The following is an 18,317-nucleotide window of genomic DNA, read 5'->3' as shown; positions in this document are numbered from 1 at the left end:
GGAGGATGTGATTAAATAATGAGGGGGCCCCACAGCTAAAGAGAAAGACAGCTCATTCCCTGCCAGATCTCAGGGTTTTCCATGGAGACTCCAGCCAAGATTCAGTAGCACCATTTGCCCCTCCCCTATATAGACCTTTTATCTACTTTGGGGACCTTGGTGATAATTTTTCTCCAGGAGTGTCTAAGAACAAGGAAAGAACAGAGACCTCCCTGAGGGGGTCATCCATGTAAATAATGCAGGGCTGAAAAGGAATAGACTTAAGTTTCTGGTAGGGGGTGAGGAGAATATGGTTGACTACTTAAAAATTTTATTATTTCATTACAACTGCTGATCAGCTCCCACCAATAGGCAGATAGGTAGGAGAGCCCTGAGAAGGTCACTATTCTTCCCCTGACCCCCCACCTCCTGCCCTGGCCACCATTCTTGCTTTCAATCTAGTATACAAAGCCTTCACCTGGGGAAGCAACTCCCGTGGAGAGGAGACCAAATATCCCCACCAGCTGCCAACTAATTGCCACACGCAGGACAAGTAAACCAACTTAGCTGAAATAGCAGAGCACTCTGGGGGAAAGACTGGAGAACCAGGTGCTAGGCAGGTACTACCTTGACAGGCATCTCTCCTCAAACCCTGAACCCAGGAGCCCTGGGAATAGTGATATTAAATAAATAAACATCAAAGAAGAGTCATTAACATCTGCTTTGTTGCTTTACCTTAAGAACCACGGGACCTTTCCATCTGACTCACCACTGGAGTGTGAGCTCCTAGAAAGCAGATTGTGTCTTGGTTTTCAATGTGTATCCCCAACACTTAGTACAGTGCTTTGCACATAGTAAACACCTAATAAATGTTACATTCATTAATTTATTCATTCATAGAGACAAGAAGAGACACCTCTTCCAGAAATATCTCCCTTTCCTGTTGGCTAAGGATTGAAATTCTCTAAATTTAGGACAAAGGTGTTATTTCAAGAGGAAGTTTTAAATAGGAACAAGCATTTATTAAGTGCTTACTATGTTCCAGACACTCTACTGAGTTATGAGAATACAAAGATAAAAGGGAATAGTCCTGGCCCTCAAGGAGCTTACATTTTGCCTGGGAAGACTACATGTGCCTACATAGATACATACAGAAAATAGATACAGTGGTGGGGGGCGGGGAGCAGGAGAGGGGTTGTACTAGCAACTGGGGGAGATCAGTAAAGATTTCATGTGAAATGTGAAATCTTTCCCCAAGGAAAGGGTTCGAAATAACTAAAATTCATGCTGAGTTATCAGTAGCTGGTGCTATATCCTTTCTCAAGAGAAGGCTTGTTTGCAGAAGGGAGAAAAGGGAAAATTATAGGGCACATGGAGTTTTTTTTTTCTTTCCCTGATATATTTTTTTATACTCTTCTACGTTTCCAACTGTATTTTTCCCCTCTCCCCCTCCCAAAGAGTCATCCAATATAATACAAACTAAACAAAGGAAGAAAAAAAAGCTTAGCAATACTAAAAAAAAAAAATCAGCATCTTATGCAGTATGGAATACCCATAGTTCCCTATCTCTGTAAAGAATCATGAATAGGGAAAGATGCCTTCTCATATCTTTTCTTGGGGTCATACTTGGTCTTTATCTTTTTTTTTTGCAGCATTTAAATTCTAGTGGATTGCTGTTGTTTTCTTCATTTATATTGTGATCGTTTTATTTTTCTCCTAATTCTACTTGCTTTACTTTGCATTAGTTCATACAATTTGAAATTTTAGGGGAGAACCAGAAGGTTCTATGGAGGGTTGACATGGAAATAGGGGAGAGGAAAAGAAGGCCAAAAGGAGAGGTAGGAGGCACTATTTATTTATTCAACAAAAATTTATGTTAACTTTCTTTTATGTGGAGGACATTTGTTAGGCATGGGACGAGATATGAAGTTTAAGTGTGTCACAATTTCTACCCAACTGGAACTTTCAACAACACAAATAACCATAATACACAGTTATTGCAGAGACTGATAGTGGCACAATAGATAGAGGATTGGGTCTGGAGTCAAGAAGACCTGAGTTCAAATCCCAACCTCACACATTTATTAGCTGTGTGACCCTGGGCAAAGGACTTTACCTCTGCCTCACTTTCCTCAACCATAAAATGGAGATAATAGCACCTACCTCAGAGATTTGTGTAAGGATCAAATGAGTTAATATTTGTAAAAATGTTTAGGCATAGTGTCTAATACAAGGTAGCATTTGATAGATGCTCATTTTCTTCCTTTCCCTTATATTACAGAAAGAAAACTTTGATGACTTACCAGGGTCAAATACCAAGAACAAACTTTGAAAAACCAAATAGCTATATTTTGTCCCTAGACAGCAAGTATTGTGCCATTTGTATAGAACTTAAAGTCTGGGAAGTGCTTTATAAATGTTATCTCATTTTATCCTCCAAAAATCCTGGGAAGTAGATACTATTAATATCCTTATTTTACAGGTAAGGAAACTGAGGCAGAGAGAGATCAATTGATTTCCCCAGGATCACATAGTTTATAAGTCTGAAGCTGGGTTTGAGTTCAGGTCTTCCTGAATCCAGGTCCATCTCCATCATTCTATCCAGCAAACCATTTAGTTCCTTAATTCTTTCACCGCCAACCAGGAGCGTGCTAGTAATTGTTTAATAACCTTCCTGCTGAAAATGTAAATTTAACCTGCATAATCAATATTTTCTCCATTACTTTTTAAAGTCTAAACAATCAACATAAGCCCTGATTTGTGGTTTGTTAATTTCTGGAATTTAATGTTCATACTGAAAATTTAACTATCAGCCCAACATGTCAGAGTTAACTTCAGTATAGCTTTCTCCCAGACCCTTTCCACTCTGCACAGCTGACATCAATTTTCAGGAAAGTCCATGTTCTACTTCAAACTAACATTTGGGGATTACATCAATGACTCATTCTTGGGTTGAAAGGACTTGGAGGCTGACTCTAAATAGTGTTTTTCTCTTAGATCATTTTTCCTCAAACTACATCTTCTTCGAATTATAGATTGAGAGTGTGGAAGGGACCTCCAGGCCATCTAGTCCATTCCCTTCACAAAGAAATGAACTAAGGATCAGAAAGTTAAATTAACTTATCCATTGTCACACAGGTAGTGTCATAGGGGAAGGGAAGGGAATAAGTATTAATATAGAACTTACTATGAGTTGGGCGACATGCCCAACAAATATTATGAAGTTTAAGTGTGTCACTTTTTTTTTTACAAATATTATCTCATTGGATCTTCATAAGTCTGGGACTTCGATGCTATTATTATCCCTACTTTACAGTTGAAGAAATTTATACTGGCAAAAAATCAAGTGACTTGCTCCGGGTCACAGAGCTAAGTATCTGAAGTTGAATTTGAACTTCGGACAGTGCTATATCTACCATGGCATCGAGGTGCTTGATATAAGGAGGCTCTGAACTCATGTCCTGTGATTTCAGCAGTATCAACTACAATGCACTGAGTGGAGAGATAAGTAGTAGGAAGAGTATTGGGCAGGGGGAGGAGGAGGCAGAGGTGGGAAAGGGGGAGGAGGAGGAAGAGAAGAAAGAGAAGGAGAAGGAGGAGGACAAAGGAGCATGAGTACAAGGATGAGGAGGAGTAGGAGGAATGGGAGAAGGAGGAAAAGCTGAAGAAGGAGAAAGAAGGAAGAGGGGGAGGAAGAGGGGAACAAGAACAAGAAAAATTAAGTCTCATCTAATCTTTGCCAATAACTTCTTATGTGCTTGTGTATGACTTGGGCAGGTAATCTCCTCCCTCTGATCCCTCATCTATATAAAGGAGGCCATCCTGGATAATCCTTAAGTTCCTTTATAACTTTAACACCCTATGAAATAATACAAGCATAAAATCTCTCCCCAATGTTCATGAAATTAGTGTGGTATGATGATGGAAAAATGCTGGGACTTAAAGTCCAAATACCAGAGTTTTTAAGCTCTAGAGGGATGGTATTGGACAAATCATTTAAACTGGACCTCAGTTAGCAATTTCAATTCAGTTCAACAAAAATTAAGTGTCTACATATACAAGCACTGGACTGATAATATAAAAATGAAAAATCAAATAGTCTGGAACCATAAGGAGCTTAAATTCAAATGAAGGCATTTATATTTTTTGTTTTTAATGCACTTGTGATAGAATTTGTGTAAGGAATTGCTAGTGTGGGAACTCACCCTCTCCAACTAGCTGATCAAGTGCTATGCAATTTACACTCTTAGAGAGTTATAGGGAGGGGCGGCTAAGTGGCATACTGAATAGAGCAGCAGTCCTGGAGTCAGGAGGACCTGAGTTCAAATCCAGCCTCAGACACCTAACACTTAGTAGCCCTGTAACCTTGGGCAAGTCACTCAACCCCAATTGCCCTGCCTTCCCCCTCAAAAAAAAAAGAAAGTTATAGGGAGCACCAAGGAGTTAAGTGATTGCTCAGGATCACACAGTTAGGGTGTATTAGAGGTAGAACATCTTCTGGACTCTATCAGTTCCACTTTTTATTCACTATACTATACATCTCTATACCACATCTCTCACATATAGCCAAATAAGTAGAGAGACAGCTATGGAGACAGAGGCAGACAGAATCAAAGACATAGAGAAAGTGAGAAAGAGAGACATGCAGAGTTGCCCTTCGTCCTTTATTCTTAAAGAGGACCAATGACATCAGGAAGGCGAAGTCTTTCTTGAATTACACGTGAGTTGGACTTATTAAGTGAGGCAGAACTGTGCAACCAGTCTCACACTCTCCTCCACAGTCATCAGAATCCAATGGCTAGGCATAGGTCAAGATGATTATTGATGGTCCAGGATACAGTGGGATACCTTAGTCTTTTTAAACTGAGGTCTTTCCCAGGTCTCGGTTTGTCTGAGGCAACACCTATACAGTGATTAAGGGTTAGGTAAGAACTGGGGCAAAAGATGACCTAGTTTGACTTCATAAAAGAATCAGTCTGAAAGAGGAAGACCCTCAGAGTTTCTGGCCAGAAAAGAAACAATTGCTATTTACATTGACTCTGAGCCATCAAAACCTAAAAAATGAGCAAGTGAGACTTGGACTGCAACCTATTATTGACCGATCAGTGAGAGCCAGAATGATTTGGGTTTAAATGACACACAGAGAGAGACAGAGAAATGGAAAAAAGACAGAGAGATAGAGTTGGACACAGAGAGACAGAGAAAGAGAGAAAAACAGAGAGAGAGAGAGAGAGAGAGAGAGAGAGAGAGAGAGAGAGAGAGACAAACTTAGAGCCTGATAGACATACATGGAGACAGAGAAACACACTGAGAGAGACAGACCCAGAGAGCACTAATATCTGGGGAGATCATGGAATGCTTCACATGAGGGACCTGAACTGAACCTGAAAGGAAGATAAAAATTCTGTTAAGGATAAATGAAGAGGGAGTGCATGGAGGATGACTTGGACAAATGTATGCAGGAGGAAGGCGGAAGCTGAACTTTAGCACTACTAACTGTCCAGTTTGACTAGAGCAGAGAGTGTGTGAAGGAGAGTAAGATGAAATCAGGCTAAGAGGATTGCTTGGAGTCAGATTGTGACAGGACTCACATGCCAGGATGAGGAGTGTGTGTCTTGTCCTATAGATGATGGGGAACCTTCCAAGGATTTTAAGCAGGGAAGTGATGAGGTAAAACATGGGATGTTATTTCTTTTGCTATCATCCTCACTGAATGCAGGCTAGAAACACAAGCTGTTGTTGTTATCCCAGGATGCCTAGACACAGATACTTTATTAAACGTAGTGAAGGAGATGCTAAAAGGAGATTTTCACTCCCTAAGATTTCCTTCAGAATTGGGGCAGAGGAGAAGTGTGCCTGAAACACTGAGGGAAAAGCCACCAGAACCATGCACTTTCCAGGATGGGAGCCAAGGTCTCTCAAGTACCTCGTTTGGGCTTAGGCAGCTAGAAACCTATAAGGCTTTTGCACATTTTATGCTTTCCACCTGTCTGGAAATTGCTGAGTTTTCAGAAACTCCATGGGGGTAAAGGAGAAGGAAATGTTAGATTCTACTTAATCCAATTAAATTTTGCCAGTGTCTTTTGAGCACCTACTACATACTCAGTCGTGTGATGCAAAACATCAACTATATTTTTAATTATCAATAGGAAAATGCTTAATACTTTACTCAGACTTTGAATGGTTAGCGATTTCATCATTGTAGGTCCTATGGGTTCAGGCTACTGGGGCGCAGATCACAACCCTCCTGGATCTTCTTATTCAGTATAATTCTTGTTCTTAGTTTTCCATATCTTTTTTACAGATGTATTGCTGTACCCAGTATGACACAGACTCTCTTTATATCTCAAGGGCATCAGCACAACACTCAAGCTACCCATCTGTTATCACTAATCAATAAAAATAATATCACAAGAAAAATTAATATTAAAAAGTGGCTTCATTGGGGCGGCTAGGTGGCACAGTGAATAGAGCACCGGCCCTGGAGTCAGGAGGACCTGAGTTCAAATACGGCCTCAGACACTTAACACAAAAACTAGTCGTGTGACCTCGGGCAAGTCACTTAACCACAATTACCCTCCAAAAAGCAAAAAAAAAATTTAAAAAGGTGGCTTCATTATTCTTTATTCCCTGTCCCACCCCCATCCCTGTCACTGATAAGCCAGCGGCCATTGTGAATAATATGAGGAAGACAAGACAGGGTCCTTTGTACCAAATTATCACCCTTACTGCATGAAGTTTCCCCATCAAAGATTAGTCCCTTTAGTTTCTTGAAGTTGTTTGTTTGTTTGTTTACAGGAATTCTCCATTAAAATGCAAATACTCCCAGTGGAGGCCAAGGTCTCCCTCCTCAAGCTATTAGTGGCTAACAACTGTAGTGGAAAAATATGACTCAGTTATATTATATTACAAGTTATTTTCTTACAACTATGAGGTGTACAAAACATTTTTTCTCACAGTAGCTCCCTAAGTTAAGTAATTCAAATAGTATTAACCCATTTTACAAATGAGGAAACTGAGTTATAAGGAGGTTAAACTATTTCTCCAAGAGTCATAATATAGCCAAGAATTCATCTTTATCTCCTGACTCCAGGTTGAGAGTATTTCTGTTATACCATGCTGGATGCTTAGTATCTGTTTGACCTTGGGTTAGCTACTTAACCCCTCTGGGCCTCAGTTTTCTAAACTGTAAAGTGAGGGGATTGGGACTAAATGATCTCTGAAGTCTCTAGAAGGAACTAGAAGTTCTAAATCTATACTCTGATGATATTATGATTAAATGGCAGCTTTCTAAATGAAAGATCCTACATAAAACAAACAAATAATCCTCAGAATCAGAAATTAGGTGGTGGAAAGGTAGAGACTTGTAGGGAAAGGACTCATGAGTGGGCGGTGGGGCAGGGTGCCATAAATTTCTCCTGTTTCATAGCTTTGCCCACAGTTGGCCCTGATACCGCCTTTTCATTTTCTCTGTCTTGTCTCTGGGCTCCTCTACCTCCACTGCAGTTTGTCAGAAAGGATCATAGCGAGGCAGTGAAAGAAAGAGCAAGGCCAGGGAGTGTGGGAATGGGTGAGAGGGATCTGAGTGAGCCAAGTACTCAGGCTTCCCCTCCCTCCAGCCACTGGGTCGTTAGACCCCCCGCCCCTCCTCTCCTTCCTCCCTCCCTCCTCATGGCCGCCGACTCATACGTGTGACAGAAGCTGTCTCTTTAATTATCACACCAAGAAGGAGTCGAAAACAGGTTTAAGATGTTCACGGTTTGCTGCGTCTGTGTTACATCCTGAGTGCGTGTAAACAACATCTTGTGGTATTGTCTGATAAATTAAACATTTCTCCTTCCTGAGGTTGGAGACAAACGCTGCTTGTCCCCAAAGGGGGACACGGGCAACTCACCACGGATCATCTTCTTGTTGAGTTATCGGAGAGGTTAGAAAGGGGGATGCCTTTGAAAGAAATGAGGGGCATAAAGAGAACGCTACTCCAGCTTAGGAAATGTGTGGGTCTGTTATTTGGACAAGTTGACTGTTAATGTGGAAAGAAGGAGCTTGAGGAAGGGGGAGTGCAAAGAAGTCACTCCTACCGCATCTGAGGCAGCAGAGGGGAATGAGGCAAGCCCAGAAAATTTGAAAGCTCTCAGATAATCCCTAGCTGAAGGTGAGGAGCTTTCCAGGTCAAGTTCAGCTCTAGGAACTGAGACTCCAGGATTCTCTTTCCTGCATGGTACAGTAGCACTTCCTAAGCTGGAGTAGCATTCTCTTTATGCCCCTTATTTCTTTCAGAAGCATCACCCCCTCCTAACCTCTCCAATAACTCAAGAAGAAGATGGAGAGTTGGCCATCCCTCCTCTTGGGGGCAAGCAGCCTGGTACAGTCAAATGAATGAATAAACGCTGATCCTGTAGTCAGAGAACCTGGGTTTGACTCTCAGGTCTGTCACTTATTTATTATTTATGTGACTCTGGGCAAGCTATAACTTCACTCTGCCTCAATTTCTTCATCTGTGGAATGAGGGTTTTGGACTAAATGACCTCTAAGGTTCTTTCCACCTCCAAATTTAGGATCTTAAGGGATCCTCCTTAATGAAGAGATTGGTAAAGAAAGTTAGGACAAAAGCTAAGGATCTGGATAACCCTTAAATTGGATACTCAGTGCTCAACTAATTTAGAGATTAATGTCATTTTAATTTACAAGAAAAAGTGATAGAATCAAGCTAATCAGTTTCTTTCTAACATCATTTTGTAGGTGTGGATTCATAGAGATTTGCATGTTTATACTGAACCTGGAATTTCCTTCCAAGTACCTGTGCTTGAAATCTTTTTTTTTTTATTTAAAAATAATACTTTTACTCTTTCTATTTTAAAATAAATGATATTGATGTCTTTTGTTTTTACATCCCTGATCTTTCTTACTATATTACTCCCCTCTCCCCCCACTCCCCATGATTCATCCACTGTAACAAAGACTAAACAAGGAAAAACAAAACAGTTTAGAACATTGAAAAAGCCTGACGTCATATGCAGATATCCCCACTCTCTTGAACAAAGCTGTGTTAATGGCTGAACTTCTTAATAATCTTCTGAGTTGTTGGCTGGAAAGAGGACTCAGTTGTGCCTTAAAATCTCATCCCACAGCAGGGTTCATAACACTCTCCCTTTTTTTTTTCGTGACCAATTCAAGTTCCACCTTGTCCCTGAAGCCTTTCCTTTTCCTTCAGGTGGAAGTGATTTATCCTTATTACTTGTCTCAAGGCACTTTGCTGGAACATACCTTATCATGTATTTCACTTTCCTTTGTAACTGAGTCATTTGCATGCTCATGCCTTCTCCCAAAAATTTAGAGAAAGGTATCCTAGACCAATGGATAGAAAACTAACCCAGGAGTCAGGAAGACCTAGGTTGCCTTTGGTACTAACAACTTGGGAAAGGCAACTAGTATCTCAGTGGCCTGGGCAAATCTCTTAAGGCTAAGCCTATAAGTTATAGGCAAATAGACCATGTGCATTGGTGGAAAGAGTTTCCACACCAGGAATTACAACTAAGAATAAAACCACAGGTCTAGACCCCCCACCAAAAAAATAGATGGCAAACTCCGGAAGAGCAACGTCTGTGTCATATCCATTTGTGACCCCAGAATCTAACCTAGTTTCTTACACATAGTGAGTGCTTAATAAATGTGTCTTGATATCAATACTCAAAAAAATGAGGGTCAAGCCCTATTTCTCTCATAAACTGATAGCCTTATAGAGAGCAAATGACTCCTTTAATCTGGGTAATAGTGTTCTTATCTATAAAATGAAAGATTTTAAACAAAATGATCTCTGAGGTCTTTCCTGGCTGTGACATTCTAGGACTTTAGTATATGATTATAAGCTTATCTCTTATTTTGAGTTTGACAATTTGCTCTTTTTTTTCTTTTAAAGATAATTGGAGTTAAAGTAACTTGCCTAGGGTCACATAGCTAGTAAATGTCTGAGCCTGGATTTGAATTTTGTTTTTATAGCACATTCATTTCTGAATATATCCCCCCTCCTGTGATCCCTTATAACAACTACAAAAAAAAAGAAAACAAAATTCAAGAAAACTAAAACATGTATCTGACCAGATATGAATTGTAACATCCCTAGTCCTTTACCTCTCTAATAAAAAGAGAGTGATTCATTTTCTTCTCTCATCAGGGACAAGCTCAATCATTAAAATTAAACAATAGTCAGTTTTCATATTTTATTCTTTCTGCTTAATTGGTATGGTCATTGTATATATTGTTCTCCTGGTTCTGCTTGTTTCATTCAGCATCAGTTCGGACAAATATTCTCATACTTCTTGGAATTCATGTTTGTTGTTCTTATAGCACAGTAATATTCCAGTATATTCATGGAATACAATTCATTTAGTTATTCCTCTGTTGATAGACTCCTATACTGTTTCCAGTTCTTTGCTACCACAAAAAAATGCCACTATCAAAGTTTTGGTGGATATGGGAACTTTGGTTTTATCTTTGATCTACTTGGGTGCATATACCTAGTAGTTAGATCTCTGGGTCAGAGAATATGGGCATTTGAGTCACTTTCTTAATGTAATTACAAATTGCCTTCCAGCATCAATTCACAGTTCCACCAGTGTTGTGCCAGACAAATTACTTTGTAGCTTAGAAATATTTATCCCAATGAGCTGAATAATGCTCCCCTGCCTGTGTCCCAATATGTGTACCCCTCAACTAATTAAAATAATTAATTCTTTTAAAACACAAGTTCAGGTGAAATAATGATACAAAGGATAGGTAATTCCAAGGGAACAATGTTATGAATGGGAGATACTAAGAATAGCTGATACTGATATAGCACTTAAAATTTGCAAACAGCTTTGCAAACTTGTCTCATTTTGGCCTCACCACAACTCTACAAAGTAAGTACTATACTGGGGTGGGGAACCTGTGGCCTCGAGACCACATGTGGCCCTCTTGGTCCTCAAAGGCAGCCCTTTGACTGAATCCATACTTCACAGAACAAATCCCCTAAATAAATGCATTTGTTTGGTAAAACTTGGACTCAGACAAAAGGCTGCACCCAAGGCCCTAGAAGGCCACATGTAGCCTGAGGTCACAGGTTCCCCACCCTTGAACTATATGTATTATCATCCTTATTTTACCAGTGTGGAAACTAAGTCTAAGGGGAGATAAACTGACTTCCCTACAGTCACACAGCTACTAAAAGTCACTTAGTAAATCATACTGCTGTTCCTGAGCAACCAAAATTCAGACTATAAAAGCTTAGAATATGTTCTAACAGTCTGAGAATATACAATCTTTAGAATGCTAATAGATTTTCCCCTTCCTCCAATTCTTCCCCACAAATAATCCCTAGACCAATTTATTTATTTATTTTTTTGTAAGCCATCAGGGTTAAGTAACTTGCTCAAGGTTACACAGCCAGTTATTTCTGGGTGTGGTGCTGAGTATCTGAGCCAGGATTTGATCCCCAGGTCATCCCAACACTGGAGCTGGTGCACTTACTCGATGAGGCAACTGTAGACCAACTTAGAGGTAGGAAAGGGACAATTCTTACCTGCTAGATAAAGTAAGGGGTAAGGGAGGTACTTCCCAACACACTCACACACATAAACGCATTCATATCAGCCATGAAATGTGTAGGAAGAGTTTTCCTTTTAAAATAATTGTTGGGGGTGGAGCCAAGATAGCAGTGTAGAAGCAGGAAAACTCCCTGAGCTCCCCCTATACCTCAAATACCTATAAAATATGACTCTAAACAAATTTTAGAACTATAGAAGTTGCAAAGTGACAGAGAGAAACAAACCTCCTGCTGAAGGCAGCCCAGCAGGCCAGCAGGATGGATTCATCTAAGCATGCTGGGAGCAGAGCCAAGCCCCACTTGAGCCTTCAGTTTTAGCCCCAGGGCACCCCAACCAGCTGAGGCTAGAGGGACTTCGGGAGAGTGTATCACCAGCAGCTGTGGTGGTTTTCAGAATTATCAACCCATAAATGCCAAAGGTAAAGTAAAAGGTCAGTGTGGACTTTGGGAACAGGGCATCTGGGAGTGCAGTCTGTCCTCTGCACCAGGAGGGAGAAGAGACTGAGGCATGAGGGCCACCACCCCATGGCTGCTTCATTGCTCTTAGCATATAGATAATAGGGAAACCAAGTGACCATTCTGAGGGGTAATTTCTCTTGCTTTAACCTGCTTGGATCTGGATCGTGTTCTTGGGTGGAGGCCCTGGGGTGTGTGACCAGGTGCCATAGCCTGTGGAGGCTTTAGTGAGGGCACCCAACTAATAGCTCTAGCAGCTGTGAAAGCCCCAGCAATTTGGGGCAAAGCTCTCCTCTCTGGAAGCAGAGTTCTACTGTGGCAAAAAACTCAAAAGTCAAGTAATTGAGTGGCAACATGAGCAAGCAAAGGAAGCAAAGTAAGCACAGCAGTCCAACCTGAGATTCCTATTTTGGGGACAAAAAGAATCAAAACATGGAATAGGAGGAAGACAATGAAGTAAGAACTCCTGTACCAAAAGCTTCCAAGAAAAATATGAACTTCTTACAGGCCATAGAGGAGCTTAAAAAGGATTTTGAAAACCAAATGAGAGAAGTGGAGGAAAAATTGGGAAGAGAAATGAGAATGATGCAAGAAAATCAGGAAAAGAGAGTCAACAACCTGACTGAAGAAAATAACACCTTAAAAATGATACTAACTCAAAGGGCAAAAGAGGCTCAAAAAGACAACAAGGAGAAGAATGCCTTAAAAAGCCGAATTTGCCAGATGGAAAAAGAATTTCAAAAGCTCACTGAAGAGAATCATTCTTTAAGAATTAATTAGATGGGAACAAATGGAAGCTAATGACGTTATGAGAAATCAAGATACTATTAAACAGATCCAAACAAATGAAAAAAATAGAATGCAATGTGAAATATCTCACTGGAAAAACTACTGACCTGGAAAACAGATCCAGGAGAGATAATTTAAAAATTATTGGACTAGGGGCGGCCAGGTAGCACAGCGAGTAAGAGCACTGGCTCCAGTGTTGAAAAGACCTGGAGATCAAATCCCAGACTCAGACACTTAGCACCCACCCAGAAACACCTGGCCGTGTAACCTTGAGCAAGTTACTTAACCCCAATTGCTTAGGGGTGGCCAGGTGGCTCAGCAAGTAAGAGCACCGGCTCCAGTGTCGGGATGACCTGGATCAAATCTGGGCTCAGATACTTAGCACCACACCCAGAAATAACTGGCCGTGTAACCTTGAGCAAGTTACTTAATCCTGATTGCTTAAAAAAAAATAAATTTAAAAAAATTATTGGACTACCTGAAAGCCATGATAAAAAAAAGAACTTTGAAATCATCCTTCAAGAAATTCTCAAGGAAAATTGCCCTGATGTTTTAGAACCAGAGAGCAAAATAGAGGCTGAAAGAATCCACAGATCACCTCTTGAAAAAGATCCCAAAAGCAAACTTCTAGGAATATTATAGCCAGGTTCTGGAGTTCCCAGATAGAGGAGAAAATATTACAAGAAGCCAAGAAGAAATAATTTGAATATTGTGGAAAGACAATCAGGATAACACAGGACCTGGCAGCTTCTACACTGAGGGATCGAAGGGTTAGGAATATGATATTCCAGAGGTCAAAGGAGCTGGGATTAAAGCCAAGAATCACCTATCCAGCAAAACTGAGCATCATGTTTCAGGGGAAAATATGGTCATTCAGTGGAATAGAGGACTTTCAAGCATTCTTTTTTAATTTTTTTTTTTTGGAGGGCAATTGGGGTTAAGTGACTTGTCCAAAGTCACATAGCTAGTAATTGTGTCAAGTGTCTGAGGCTGAATTTGAACTTAGGTCCTCCTGACTCCAGGGCATGTACTCTATTCACTGTACCACCTAGCTGCCCCACTTTCAAGCATTCTTGATGAAAAAACCAGAGTTGAATAAAAAAATTGGCATTCAGATACAAGAAGCAAGAGAAGCATGAGAAAGTAAACAGGGAAAAGAAATCATAAAGAGCTTATCAAAGTTGATCTATTTGCATGCTTACATGGAAAAATTATAATTGTGACTTATAAAACCTTTCTCAGTATGAGGATAGGTGAAGGGAATATAAATGTATGTATGTATACATACATATATATGTCTACATAGGTGTATATAGGCTTATATAGGTGTATGAATACATATGTGAGTGTGTGTATATATGTGTATAGGTATTCATAGACAGAGGGCACAGGATCAATTGAATAGGAAGGGATGATACTTGAAGGGTGAAATTGAGAGGTGAGAGAGGACTATGAGGGAGAGACAGAATGGGGTAAATTATCTCATATAGAAGAGGCAAGGGAAAACTGTTACAATGGAGGGGAAGAACAGGAAGGCAAAAGGGAATGAGTCAACCTTACTCTCATTGAATTTGGCTTAGGAAAGGAATGACATACACACTAAATAGGGTATCTCACCCTACAGGAAAGTAGGGAGGAAGGAGATGAGAGGAGAAATGATGGAAGAGAGGGTAGGCTGGGGGGGAGGGAAGTTGGAAGCACCCATGGGACATGGTCAAAGTAGAGAATAGAACAAGTGGGAGATGGGATAGGATGGAAGGAAATATAGTCAGTCTTTCACAATATATCCACTATGGAAATGTTTTGCATAGCTACACATGTACAACCTATATTGAATTGCTTATCTTCCCAGTAAAGGTGGGTGCTGAGGGAGGAAGGGAAAGAATTTGGAATTCAAAGTTTTAAAATCAAATGTTTAAAAAATATATATTTTTATTATTTTTTACATGCAACTGGGAAATAAGATATACAAGCACTGGGGCATAGAGATCCATCTTGCCCTACTGGAAAGTCGAAGGGGGGATGGGGGAGGATATAGGAGAGAGCAGATTGGGGGAAGAAGTATTCTATGGGCTTGCTGTTTTGGGGTGGTGCATAGGGGAATGACGCAGAGAAAATTTATAACTCAAAATTTTGTGGAAATGAATGATGTAAACTAAAAATAAACAACATTTAATTTAAAAAATAAAAATAATTATTATAAGAAAATTCCTACAATAAACAATCCCTACACATTCTATAAAAGATTATAATTACTGTGCATAATTAGTAGTCCTATATTTATTTCACTTAACAAACATTTTTAAGTGCCAACTGTGCGCAGTAAATAAATGAGATTTTCATTAATTTTCCTGAAAAGTTCTATGCTAATAACTAAGGGAGATACAAAATTTAACTGACACACTCCCTGACTTCATGGAGCTTACATTTTGTTAGGGGGATAAGAGACAAACAGAGACCATTATAGACCATCACATGATAAATGCATTCGAAGGGTACATAATAAAAATCCACAAGAGATTTGAGAAACACAGTCAAAACAAAAATAGTTTACAAGGAGTTGGAACCCAAGGGAAATAGGACAATATTAAGAGGGTGTCTATATATTGTTTATGAGTTCAGATCATCTAGCCTAGATGAATTATATTGCAGGGTAGCAAAAGAAATTGTGGGTGTAATAACTGAATCAAATCAGTGATCTTTAAAAGAACACGGAGAATGAGAGAAGTACTGGAGATAGGACTAAAAAACAGAAATATTTTCCCCATTTTCAAAAAAGGGAAGAGAATGGCATGTGGGAACTATGAACCAGACATATTTCTAATGTACTTCTATAACACATATGTTATGGTCACTAGGCAATTAGAAAATGAGGTTGTGGTCACAACCAGCCAGCAATGCTTCATTTAGAATGTCATGCCAGAAAAGTTTCACTTCCTTTTTTTTTTACAAGGGTATTGTTAAAAAACATCTATACGGGGATGCTATAGATATAACTTAGCTGACTTTAGAAAAAAACATTTGAAAACGTTATGTCTTCTGCTATTCTTGTATATGAATTGGAGAGAGATGGATTAAATAGTAGAATAGTTAGTTGGATTTTTTTTTTTCATTGTAGACTACCCTTCTGAGTTGAGGCCCACATGATGTAGCCCAAAGAGCAACAGACTAGGATTCAGAAGACCTGGGTTCCAATCCCAGCTCTACCACTGAACTGCCATGTGAACTTGGGTAAGTCACTAATTCTCTTTGAACCTCAATCTGCCCATGTATAAAATGGGGTTACTATTCCCCATGCTGTCCAAGTCACAGGATTGTTGTCTTGAGGCTCAAATGTGGCAGTTAGGTATCACATAACAAAGTGTTGGCATCAAGAATACTTGAGAATCTGAGATCAAATCCAGCCTCAGACACTGACTAGCTGTGTGGCTCTGGGCAAATTACTTAACCTCTATCTGCCTCAGTTTCTTCTTCTGTAAAATGGGAATGTCTCGGGATTGTTGTAAGGATAAAATGAGACTATTTATAATGCATTGTGCAAACCTTAAAAAGTGCTACATAAATGCTGGCAATTATTACTGGTATCATTATTCATACATACGAACAGAGCTTTGGAAAGATAGGTGCTAATGCAGGGCAATGAAGGATCATTTGTGCTGAGTGGAGGAGGGTGGAGGAAGAGGAATTAGGGCTAGCCCTCTTGGTCTTCCCACCTTCCAATGCAGAAGCAATTCTCAGCAAGCTTTTGGTGTCCTCCCTTCCATATCTTCATTGTTGTGTGTCATTTACCAGGCACATATCCTTGCTTACGTTCCCTGTATATATTCTCGGGAGTGTTTCTGACGAGTGGAGCAGGATTATCAATCAGCTTCTGCTTTGCTAAAGTTTGTCAAACAGCACAGACTCTGTGCTGTTGGCCAAATCTGCTGCCAAGTTATTGTGGATCTGTCCCAAGCAAGACATCTATTCCATAGACTCAGAGACTCATAAACAACTCCCACAGTTGGAAAAGACCTCAGAAGCCCAATATGAGGTCATGACAAGAGTGCTTAACTTGGAGTTAGGTGATCTGGGTTCGAAAGCCGACTTTGCCACTTCTTACCTGTGTGGCTTTGAGAATCACTTAACCTCTCAGAGCCTCAGTTTCCTTATTTGTAAAATGAGGGAACTGGACTAGATGACTTCTTAAATCCACTGTCCTTTGATCTACTCCAACCCTTAACAGTCACAGAATCTTCTCCACAACATCCCAGAAAGATGATTATCTAGAGACCTTCCTTGAAACTTCTAAGGATGGAGAGAGTTCACTCCTTCTGAGGCAACACCATTCCATTTTTGGACAACTCCTATTCTTACCAAGCTGTTTGTTAAGTTGAGACCAGGGCTGCTCACTCTGTCTACCCTCCACCCATTACCTAATTTTGTCCTCTGACGGGAAGTAAATTGAGCCTAATCCCTCTTCTGCCTCATGATGACATTTCAAATATTTGAAGACAGCTTTTCTTCTACCCCCACACACACACTTTAAATCTTCTCTTTTCCAAGCTTAATAAAAATGCCTAGTTACTTCATATGGCAAAATTTCTAGCAGTCTTATCATTTGGTTACCCCTCTCTGGACATAATCCAGCTTGTCACTATCCCTTCTAAAATGAAAACTGAGAACAATCTTCCAGATGTGGACTGACCGGTGCAAAACACAGAGGGACTATAATTTCCCTTGCTTTGGACATTATGTTTCTATTAATGCAGCCTAAGATAGATTTAGCCTTTTTGGCTTCCACATCACAGTTCTGACTTATATTGAAAAGGTTCACTGAATGATAAGCCGGGACCTTAGAGACCCTTCAATCCAGCTTCAATTTACAGATAGAAAGACCAAGACCAGGAGAAGCCAAAGGTTTATTTAAAAACATAGACAAAAGAGCAAAGTAAAGATTCAAATTCACATCTTCTGACAATATAAAAGTCAGAGTGATATAGTAGAAAATGTACTGGATTTGGAGTCTGAAGGCTTGGGTTCAACTCATAGCTCTACTACTTATAGCCTATATTTTTGTTCTTCAGTTATGTCTGACTCTTTATGACCCCATTTGGGGCTTTCTTGGCACAGATACTGGAATGGTTTCCCATTTCCTTCTCCAGTTCATTTTACTGATGAGGAAACTGAGGCAAACAAGCTAAAGTGACTTGCCCAAGGTCACACAGCTAGTAAGTACCTGAGGCTGGATTTGAACTGAGCAAGAAGAGTCTTCCTGACTCCAGTGCTCTATCCACTGAGCCACCTAGCTGCTCTTTAACCCTTTATTCCCCTCCAAATAGTCTAAGATCCATAGGCACTGACTTTCTCTCTTTTCCTGACATTCAATACTCCATCACCTTGCTTTGTGTCTTTTTATTAAATATCCTGCATTAGCCCATTAGATGGACTACACAAAGAAGAAAATCAGTCCCCAGTTTCAATGAGCTTAAGTTCTAATGGAGAAAGACAATACATAAATGGGAGTTGC

At 40.0% G+C, this 18,317-nt stretch overlaps 1 protein-coding gene across 1 annotated transcript in view; it reads left to right on the top strand.

The window, feature by feature from the left end:
- Positions 1-18,317, top strand: part of LRFN2 (leucine rich repeat and fibronectin type III domain containing 2) — a 347,503-nt gene that overhangs the window by 177,212 nt on the left and 151,974 nt on the right. Inside the window, exon 2 of the mRNA XM_069073624.1 lies at positions 15,927-16,039. The gene's annotated coding sequence lies outside the window, so the exon portion shown is untranslated. The remainder of the gene's footprint in view (positions 1-15,926; positions 16,040-18,317) is intronic.

This window comes from Petaurus breviceps, unplaced genomic scaffold (assembly GCF_028583685.1).
Source record: "Petaurus breviceps papuanus isolate PSGF00001 unplaced genomic scaffold, PetGlider_PUasm1.0 90865, whole genome shotgun sequence".
Lineage (NCBI taxonomy): Eukaryota > Metazoa > Chordata > Mammalia > Diprotodontia > Petauridae > Petaurus > Petaurus breviceps.
This window is presented reverse-complemented; position numbering and strand designations above follow the sequence as displayed.